This window comes from Schistocerca gregaria, chromosome 1 (assembly GCF_023897955.1).
Source record: "Schistocerca gregaria isolate iqSchGreg1 chromosome 1, iqSchGreg1.2, whole genome shotgun sequence".
Classification (NCBI taxonomy): domain Eukaryota; kingdom Metazoa; phylum Arthropoda; class Insecta; order Orthoptera; family Acrididae; genus Schistocerca; species Schistocerca gregaria.
Window position 1 is genome coordinate 923,278,316 of NC_064920.1, and position 7,970 is coordinate 923,286,285.

General features: G+C 43.4%; 1 protein-coding gene across 1 annotated transcript in view; it reads left to right on the top strand.

The window, feature by feature from the left end:
• The window catches only part of LOC126275201 (neural cell adhesion molecule 2-like), a 1,450,213-nt gene extending 1,449,331 nt beyond the window's left edge, over window positions 1-882 (top strand). The window contains exon 16 of the mRNA XM_049977177.1: window positions 717-882. The gene's annotated coding sequence lies outside the window, so the exon portion shown is untranslated. The remainder of the gene's footprint in view (window positions 1-716) is intronic.
• Window positions 883-7,970: the final 7,088 nt, after the last annotated feature.

Below are 7,970 nucleotides of genomic sequence, written 5' to 3' on the forward strand. Positions count from 1 at the left end.
AATGTTTCTATAAAGTCAATGAGGAGTCTGGTATAGAAGGACAGAGATAACACTAGCGCAGAAGCTGTTTACAAGACAAGGTTTGATATCGTAGTTTCTAGAGAGGTCAGCAGGCCACGCGAATTTAATCAGTCTGACAAGATATTTCCTGTCCTGTAAGTGTGTAAATGAGTCTCTTGTTTAGGTGCATTGGCGATTTCAAAGGAGGAAATATAACGTGAAGAGGACAGAGACAGTACTAGCACAGAAGCGGTTCGAGAGACACGGTTTGATATCGTAGTTTCTAGAGAGGTCAGCAGGCCCCGCGAATTTAATCTGTCTGCCAGGATATTTCCTGTGCTCTAAGCGTATAAAAGAGCCTCTTGTGTAGCTGCATTGGCGGTTTCAGAGGAGCTAATATAACGTGGTGATGTACTATGTTACTTATTGCGCATGTACGACGTTGCTTTAGTGTACAAGTGACTTCATTGCCGAGTAATGGTTCGATATCGTAGTTTCTAGAGAGGTCAGCAGGCCACGCGAATTTAATCTGTCTGTCAGGATATTTCCTGTCCTGTAAGCGTATAAATGAGCCTCTTGTTAAGTTGCATTGGCGATTTCAGACGAGCTAATATAACTTGATGATATACTATGTTAGTTATTGCGCATGTACGACGTTGCTTTAGAGCACAAGTGACTTCTTTGCCGAGTAATGGAGCTTCAATGTTTGTTCGCAGGTACCGCAGATTCGTCTCGCACTCGCAGCGAGGCCGTGGAGTGACTGCCCCAGCGATTCGTAACCTCATGGCCTGCGTCACAGAAAGGCGATCTTTTTTACGTCGTCTGTGTCTTTATTGTTGACTGTTTGTACTCTTTTAATAAAAGCGGATTTTTTGATCGGCATTCTGCTATTGTATTTCTTAACAACAATACAAGCTGCTTGAAACTCTAAATATTACATTCTAAGAATGACGAAAAAAAGTAAATATCGGAGCACCACGAAGGAGTTACGCAAATTGGTCACAATTTAATATACATACAGCTGTCGACAGAAAGTACAAAATTTTAAACTTTGTCGGCCGATGGATGAATGTGTCACGTGGCAGCGCAAGTACCAGGGTGTAAGGTCTTTCCGTATTTCATTTCGTGTACTCAGTTGAACAGTAGCTATGCCTCGCAGACAGACGCGTGACAGCACCAGAGACGTAAACATTTGGAAGAGTACGTATACTTGGACTCAAGGAAGACATTTGGAGTAACCGTCAAAAACGAAGAGGTCTACCTAAGAAGAAGACAGAACGCGAGAACTGAGCAATAGTCAGAGAAGCGTTCAGAGCCCTAGGTTCATCATTATCATCGATCCGACGTGCAGCTGGTACTTCAGTAGCCACAGGAACATTAATAGGCGGCTGACAGGAAGAGGGCTGAGATCACAGCGTTGCTTGCGCCGACTACCATTGATTTCTGTACAGCAACAAACACATTTTTAGTGGTAACGGGCAATCTCGTTTACTGGAGTAGAACTGTCTTCAGTGATGAGTCCTGCTTCGAACTGAGCCCCGGTGACTAGTGAAGACGTGTCTAGATACGCTGCGGACCGCTTTGGAATGACAAACTGACTGTCAATCGCCTTACAGCCCGACAATCAGGAGTGATGGTCTGGGGCGCCATTTCTTTTCACAGCAAGATTCCTTTGGTGGTCATCCGCGGCACCATTACAGCACAATGGTAAGTCGGTATTCTAGGCTCCGGTTTGCTGCCCATCGTCGCAAGCCATCCTGGGCTTACATTTCAGCAAGATAATGTCCTCCCGCACAGTTTCTCCTGCTTATCTTTGTGCGTGCCAAACAGTGTCTTTGCCCTTAAGCTTGCCGGGTCTCTCGCCAGCTGAGAATTTATGGAGCATTGTGACTGGGGCCTCCAGTCGACCTTTTGTAGCGCAGACAACTGCTAGACGTGCAGGAAGAGTGGCAATGAGGTCCTGGGAGGAACTAACAGGGATGTGGAGCCACGCTGAATCGAATTCCGTGGCCACCTTCGCTAGGTTTCTCGCTTGAGTATCCACGTCGTGAACAGTGTGCTAGAAGTGGTCCTACAGATTCTCTATTGGGTATATAAATCGGGGCAGTTGGTGGTCAGGGGAGTTCGGTAAACTCATCCTGATACTCTTCGAACAACGTACGTATACTAAGAGCTGCCTGACATTTTGCATTGTCCTGCTGATAAAAGCCACACTATCGAAGAAAAATAACCTGCATATTGGGGTCGAAATGGTCACCTCGGACGGGTCATAGTTGCGATGATCTGTTGTTCCTTCCAGAATGACGATATCAGCCAAGGAATGCCACGAAAACATGGCACAGACCATAACGCATGCAGGATGTTTGCTTTCAGACCCTTCACGCGGTATAGGCCAACGGCATATTGTGGAGTATAAAACGTGATTCATCTGGAAAGGTCACCTGTGGTCCAGTTACGATATTAGAGTTCAAATTCCAGCCATCGTAAACGATGAACAGCAGTCAGCATGAATGAACGAAACAGGCGCCTGCTGTGCGGACCCATACGCAACAACCTTCGCTGAAACGGTCTTTGACGACACGCCGTTGCTAGCCCCTTGGATCATCGGGGCGGTCTACTGTTGCACGTCTGTTCGCCCCCATACATCTCTGCAGACGTCCTCCACCCCTGTGATCTATGGCCCGTTGTGCACTATGGTTCCGTCTTGCCACTTTTGAACAGTACCATTTCACCATGCACGGTATACTTCAGCCACTGCAGAACGCGACTGTTTACGAACAAGCATTTCGGGAATGCTTCCACCCGTTTCCCGTAAGCAAATTATCGTGCCAGTTTGGATGTCATAAAAATCGTTCCGAGTCCGCATTACAACAAAGACTGCACTGTTATTCGCCCCCCCCCCCCCCCCACAGCCTCTATCCCCCGACAACCTCCCCTGCCAGTGCTGCCATCTAGTGTTTGTGAGTGGTTAACGCATATTGACCTCGTACTAAGACGGTGGTCACATTAATGTGACTTGACTGTATATTGTTGCGAAAAGTCAGAAATATATAGTAAACTCTTATTGAGAGCAGTTTCTAGCACTTTCTAATGATCAGGGCAACCGAGGGAAGAGATTTTCTAATGATGAGGACGTTTATACAGCGGTTCTCCAATGGCTCCTTGACCAAAGAGTGAGTTTCTCCTTCGAGGAATTGATCAGTTGATCGAATGTTCCGACTATTGTTTATGGATACTTCGTGACTATGCTGAAAACCAGTGCCCTGTTGTCTGTGTCACTCTGAAGCGAGGTCTAGCATTTAATAAACGTTAATAGTGTTGTAACTTAACTTTACCACTTATCATCGCATAAAATCGGTCACATCTTACAGTTTCAGGGATTTTGAGCAGGAACCCTAAAACGGAGGTTTGTCTGTGTACCCATTTCAAATGATAAAGTATAAGATATTGTTAAAAAATTACAAAATAGTGAATCTGTATTACACAAAGAACTTCTTACATAGTTCATGTGCGTGAAACGTATCGAGTCTCACATTTATCGACGATAATGAAGTAAGTTGAAGAAATGAATTAAAATTTCTACCAGCACTGGGATTCAAGCCTGGGTCTCCTGCTTATTATGCAGATTCGCTAACCGCTACGTCGCAGTGGCACTGCAATTAGCACGTCTGCACGGCTTAAGGTTGGGCATCTCCCTCGCCGACACAAATTCCAACTCATGCCTGATGCCATTGTATCCCCAACTTCAAAACTCACACTGATATTACCAAGGCTCTCCAGTACCGGAATAACAGTTTAGCAATGAGTGAAATGGTGTTAATCTGCCTGTAACATAGGCATATGTGATATTTTGATCACATAGGTCCTACGTATGGAGGCACCTTTATCTACAACAATTATCTGTGCCAAGCCAATGCATTAAAATTTGTGCCAGCACTGGGATTCGAATGCGGTTCTGCTGCTTACTGCACATATGAGCTAGCTGTTACGCCACATCGGCACTGAGGCTACCACAGCTGCTGGTATTAATTTTAATACTTTGCTTCGACCTATGTCATTATAGTACACAAAGAACTTCAACAGTGAAGTAATTGGTATCTTGGAAATTAATCAAAGAAAATAGTTGCCTTTTTTAACAGATATTTTAAAGGACTGAGGACGTAGGCAATCTGGAACCTTGTACAGAATAGGTAGAGCATCGATTAACCGTTACAGATTCAACGTCAGTACTGCAGCTGATTACAGTATCCGTGCATTATGGCTACGTCGGTCCACACCTCCTCTTTTATTTTAGTGAAGTCTTTTATTCTGGTGAAGCATGGGTGCATTTATGGTGGTACTTGAACTCGGAGAACAAAAAACCTCAGCACATTGTAAAAACAAGAGTACGGTGTACAATTAGTACACTGCCAATTATGGACTTATCTCTTTCTACGGAACCACAAGGTACAGAAGGTAAACAATATGCTGGAAAAGTCCTCGTAGAATTAACAGCTAGTGCAGGACAATAACACAGCTCAGATCGTCAGTGTGTCTATGATACCATTATGAAGTATTTTTGAGGATAGGAGACTTGACTGGTGTCTTGCAGGGGTTTGAATCACTGTGATTTCAATGTCTGTAGAATGTACAAGATAAGTCGTACACAAATAATATGCTCAGAGAGTTGGAACGTTTTTGAGTTTTGATTTCAAAGATTTAGGCAGCCGAAATTCTAGGAGTATTTCGTAAAGTGCTTAGAAAGTGTCCTGCCGAAAACGGATGTCACTACGAGCATATGCTGTGGACGAAGGTAAGCTTAATTTAATCGCATCGTGGCTGAATTTATAGTCAAGCAAGATGTAAGAAAGATGTGGCCCCCGAACGGTTATTCCATTTAACATTTTGATTAAGCCATTAGGGGAAACAAATGGCAATATATAGTGGACTTCTATAACTTTTTCATTATCACAAAGGCGATAATTGAAGAAAAAAAAATAGAAGCTTGAGAATGCTCAATTTAACAGATTAACCTACACCTACATTTACATGACCACTCTGCAGTTCACGCTTAAGCACCTGGAGAATGGGTCTTCAAGCCAACTTCAGGCTATTTCTCTCCCATTCTACTCTGTAACAGCGCGTTGGGAAAGGAAACTCTTAAATATTTCTATATGAGCTATGACTTCTCTTACGTTATTGCGATGGTCATTTCTCCCTGTGTGGGTTAGAGACAGTAAAATATTTTCTCAGCCAGTGTGGGAAGTTGGTGATTGAAATTTCGTGGAAAGACCTCGCCAGGACGTAAAACGCCTTTGTTTTAGTGATTGATATCCAAACTCGCTTATCATATCTTCTGGTGTAACCACAAGCTCCGGAACCAAGACGAGGAAAGCAAGAGAAGAGAAGGTGGTGAAACTACGTCGCCCAATGGTGCCATATTTGAACTTCCTTCGATGTTCCTAGTCAATCCAATCCGGTAAGGGTCCCATACAGCACTGCATTGCTCTAGCACAGAACGAACAAGGGTAGTGTAGTCACTCTCTCTAGCAGAGCTATTGCATCTACTGAGTATTCTGTCAATAAAACGTAGTCTATTGTTTGCCTTCCCCCACAACGTTATCTGCGGGAGAGTTCCATTTTCAGCTGTTGTTTAAAGTAATTCCTAGGCACTTAGTCGAATTGATAATATTTAGATTCGTGTGATCTTTCGTGTAACCGAAAATTAACGGATTTCTTTTTGTACTGTTGTGAATGACCTCGCACTTTTTCTTATTCAGAGACAACTGCCATTTTTCGCACCATTCAGATATTGTGTCTAAGTCATTTTGCAAATGGTTTTGATCTTCTGATGACGTTACTAGACGGTAAATAACAGCATCAACTGATATTATACAAGAAATATTCCTTAGGAGACTGATAGCCTCTCAATCAGTCCAAGATTACTAACGTGTTATAATAAATGCGAAAAAATTCGAAATCAGATGCAGATCCTAAGGATACCCAATATATTGTTAAAACACTTCAATAATAAAGCTGAACTGTGGCTGCCCACCCAGACAAGTACAATCAGGAAAAATTTTAAAATGCATAACATTCTGAAATAAATCTCATACAAGCTTGCCCAACCGTCAGAACCTTTACATGAGAGCTTACTGTAAATAACGGTGCACATAAACAGGCAGATAACACATTCACAATCGATCGGAAATCTTACCAGTTATAACAAATATCGAGAAAATTCTAAATTACAGCATAGTGACCAAATGTCCTCAAAAACTACTCAACGTAGTTTAGACCTTATGTTCAAAGCGAATATATGGCAACGGCAGTAACAAGGAAGAGTGAGAGTTCTACAAAACCACTGCAAAAGGGAACCAGAGCGGTGATCTAGAGCTTTAGACGAAAATATAGCAAGGGTTTGTTTCATTCACAGGGTGTCTTAAACCTATGCGTGTAGTTGAAATACATTATAGTGGGTCCACAACTGATAACATTGAGATCTGGAACCAGTGGTCGGAAATGTACGTTCATTGTGTTATAGATATAAACAGTGTAAACCGCATAACAATAACGCAGCTCATGGTAATTGTTCCATGTGATGGCTGCCAGTCTCAGTGAATGCATGGCAACGTCGAGTGCAGTTCTGCCGCACTATCACAGAGATTCCGGTTGTATGTTGATCATTGAACAACAATAAGACCCGTCAAATTGCCCGTGAAACGACCACTTCGAAGGATACACGAAGTATTGGTGGAACAGGTACTAAACCGATATTATAATGAACACTTACAAGCGTTGGAACCAACAAATTTTGAAACCCGCGTTCACTTCTGTCAATGGATTGTCCGCAGCGATTCAGTAGTCCCGAACTTCGTACAGTTAGTATTGTTCACAGCTAAGGCATCATCCACAGCTGGTGGTGTTTTGAACATCCGCAAAATCCATGTCTGGACTGAGGACAATCCCCACGCCACCCACATCGGTGGCCACCAGGAACAATTCTCTTTGAACGAGTCGGCGGGTAACGTTGAAAATCAGATAATAGTGCCTTATCTCCTGCCTCCCCGGTTGACTGGTCCCCGTTGTCTGCTGCTCCTGTGAGATGTGCTGCCACAGTTCTTTCAGACTGTGCACCTTGTTGTCCGCTAAATAATGTGATTTGAACACGACGGTGTACCAGCCGACTTCGATGTTAATGTCCGCGGGCATCTGAACAACACGTACCATCATCGTTGGATAGGAAATAGTGGTCCTGTTCCATGGTCAGCGCTATCCCCGGATCTCACATCTCTTGACTTTTTCCTCTGAGGTTATGTCAAGACATTGGTGTATGGAATTCCCTTAGAAACTGATAAAGACCTGCTTGCTCGGGTCGAAGCCACCTGCCTCCTGGTACAATAGGCACCAGGGACTTTTCAGAAAAGGCTACCAACTTAATGCACTGATATTGGCTGTTGTCACTTTCAACAATTGCTATGAACTATGTTGTTGTTATGTGGTGTACGCTGTGTATGTCCATAACACAACGAACTCGCATGCCCGACTGTTGTTTCCCTAACTCAGTATAATCGGTTGTGGACCCACTATCATCTATTTCAGCTCGACATAAAACGTTTGAGACATCCTGTATACATGTTCACATCACCTGGCAACAAGTAGAATAACGTAACTCGCTTTACTGAGCACTGCAACATAACTCTTCTGAATGATTAACATGACATAGTCTGTAACATCAGTGATTTTATAACGAATTTAACATGCACGCAATAATATGTAGTCGCCCTAACACTGGCCAGAATATACGTAAAGATTACACAACAATAAGTCTGCTCTCTACAATGAGCACACTATTGGTCGTATTGGGGAGATAGTTAACAACCACTTGCACCAAGTGTTTAGGGAAGCACTGTATGACAACACATTCAAGCAGCTCAAGATGCTACTCCGAACTGCGCCTTCCAGGAACCGACAACAGCTACCCATCCCGC